This window comes from Octopus bimaculoides, chromosome 7 (assembly GCF_001194135.2).
Source record: "Octopus bimaculoides isolate UCB-OBI-ISO-001 chromosome 7, ASM119413v2, whole genome shotgun sequence".
In the NCBI taxonomy this organism is placed as follows: Eukaryota; Metazoa; Mollusca; class Cephalopoda; order Octopoda; family Octopodidae; genus Octopus; species Octopus bimaculoides.
In genome coordinates this window covers 43,898,872-43,902,196 of record NC_068987.1, presented here as the reverse complement: position 1 = coordinate 43,902,196, position 3,325 = coordinate 43,898,872, and positions in this window count along the sequence as shown.

Here is a 3,325-nt window from a genome sequence, read left to right as displayed (position 1 = left end):
TGCATACACACACACACGCACACACACACACACACACACACACACACACACACACACTCACTCATACATATACGGAATGGAGACATTCCCACTTTCTGTATTTTTTATTGTGCTGCAGCGTCTTTGCTTAACATTGAATCCACCAGTGACACTAATGTGATGTTAACCTGATGATGAAAACCCTACAAGTTGTTCATATCATTCATCTTCCAATCGTCTTTATCTCAACCCTGTTTGCATTTCATTCAAAACACCACCAACTCTTTTTCAGCAAAGCATACATCTCTCCCACTTGACCCCCGCTTCGAATCAAGATTTAACTCCCAACTGCTGTATATTATTTCAGATTTATATTTCAAATCCCACTGTTCGTGTCTTACTTCTCACAGCAGCCAATGAGCTGTTAGGTTTGCTCCCCTTCTGCTCAGTTACACAAATGTATATAAAATATATTTCATTATATTATACATTGTTACCTAAATGACAATGAATTTTTGAACTACAAACATACACACATACATATATGGATGCATGCATATATATATATATATATATATACATACATACATACATACATACATACATACATACATGTCTCTCTATTTACTTGTCTTTCTGCCTATCGATATTCATTACTATTTACAGCCATATCTAACTTTCTGTCCACCGACATGTATATCTATCTATCTATCTACCTATCTATCTATTTTTCCTTTCCTTCTTTCTGCAGACACATAGACACACATACCTGCACACAAATACATACACACATACACACATGTATATATACACACACATATATACATATGTGTATACAAATACAAGCACATACATACATATACACACACATACACACACACACACATATATATATATATGATATATCTATCTATATATATATATATGTATATATATATATATGTGTGTGTGTGTATGTATGTGTGTGTGTGTGTGTGTGTGTGTGCGTGTGTGTCTGTAAAGAGTGAGAAAGGAGAGAGAATGACGCAAATTAACAAATAAGCACCCTTTGCAGCAATACCCATTTCACCCTTTCTCATTCATCTCTCACAACTCGACACTTCCACTTCTCACGATCCCCTGGTCACTCACCCTTTCCCTTTCCGTGATCTGTCTCTCCTTTCTCTTCTTGCCCTTCTTCTGCTTCAACAGCCTCCCCACCCCCTGAACCGCTTACTTCCTCCTTCTACCTAGCTGTATTAAGCTTTTTGTTCATCTATTCTACCCTTAAATTCCATGCATCACGATCTGAAATGTTAGATGTCAATCTCTTCACCCTGAAGTAATGTTTCTTTGCATCTACTACGGGTTGTGTGGAGGCACAATGGCCCAGTGGTTAGGGCAGCGGACTCGCGGTCGTAGGATCGCGGTTTCGATTCCCAGACCGGGCGTTGTGAGTGTTTATTGAGTGAAAACACCTAAAGCTCCACGAGGCTCCTGCAAGATGTGATGGTGAACCCTACTGTACTCTTTCATGCAACTTTGTTTCATTCTTGTTTCTGTTGTACTTGTATTTCAAAGTGCCATCCTTGTCACACTCTGTGTCACGCTGAATCTCTCCGAGAACGTTAAGGGTGCATGTGTCTCTGGAGTGCTCAGCCACTTGCACGTTAATTTCGCGTGCAGGTTGTTTGGTTGATCGGATCAACTGGAACCCTCGTCGTCGTAACCGACGGAGTGCTATGACTACGGGTTACATATCCTTGACTTTTTGCATACTCCAAAATTACAACTATTACGTGATTCCGAGCCCCATGAAACAGCCGCCGAACCTGAAATACTATGCCCTCTCCCTTTATTTTTCGGTATTTTTGAACTCCATGGAAATCTGTTCTGTAAAAATATTAATATCTAAAAAATATTTATATCTATATGCTTATATGTGAATGTTGACCTTCTGAATATTTTCTGTTTTTATTTCTCTCTATATAGATCTATAGAAATATGTATGTTTTATATATCAAGCGCAAGCGTGCTTATTTGTTTATTAGCGCATCTAGATTCCTCTTATAGCCAATCCTTACCCCGTGAATTCGTCCTCAATTAAGATTTCGGAGTGTAAATTCAAATCATTTGAGCACTAGTACGTGTTTTCTATATTGATCATCTCTGGATCTCACCTGTTGACTATCGTGTGTGTGTGTGTGAATATATATATATACATGCGAGTGAATGGACAACCGAAAGAAAGAGCTACTCAGCACGTTTAGTAGGCGTTACATATATTATTATCTAAGAGAGTTTGATTCGGCCCCATGTAACTTAGAGTTTCGTAGGCTTCTTACAGAAAACTAGCTTGCTAGCGACAAGGCTGGTCCTTTGAAATACAAGTACAACAGAAACAGGAAGAAAAAGTGAGAGAAAGTTGTGGTGAAAGAGTACAGCAGGGTTCACCATCACACCCTGCCAGAGCCTCGTGGCTATCGAAAACTGGGTTGTTATTGATGACGGCGGGTCACATGGTGTCATTAGAAGTGAGATTGACATTCCAGCGACACCAGTACATTAAAAAAGGAAATTTTCATGAACCGCGAAGCTGGAAAGGAGTTTGCTGGCGTCAAGCTGGCTAGCCTGTCTTTGAAGGGATTGTTGGACATCAGATCCATTGCCGACGAGCGTATATGTGAGTGTATACAAGCTATATAAGTGCATAGATGTGAATATCTAATGCCTATGCATGTATATCTGCTAAGTGGGAGATGCATGAGCGTACGAACACAGATATCTACTACATATGTGGGAAATTCTGTCCGTGGGTGTGTTTGTGGAGTTGTTAGCTAACTCCTCCTACATCGGTTTATCGATTTTGATGAAACTTGACACGTGAGTAGAATTCAGGTCTGGAAACCTCATGGCATACTCAGATTGTTGAAAGCATCGATAATAGGGCCTCTGGAAGAGATCCTTATATATATATCTAATAAATTTCATTTTAACAACCAAGGGAAATAACCCATTCACTTTCCTAAATCATTTGGTAAAAGTGAAATTGAGTATGCTTATTTCTTAGTATTTGAAATGTTAGAGTTATTTTCGCATTTCATCCAGTACAACGCTTAAACAAGTAAATAGTATTTTCCTAAACAATAGATCCACTTATTTCGGTTCGTGATTTATTCACGAATATACCAACACTAGCGCCGCTGAGGGTAACATTCTCTGGGAACACACAAAAGCCCTTTTCAGAGTTATTTACTTTGAATTGTTATTATCTCATATCTTATTAGTCTGTTATTACGTAAGATGCTTCACGATTTTAGTAGACATACCTTATTAGTATTTCCTCCAAAGTTCTATATACTCTGGG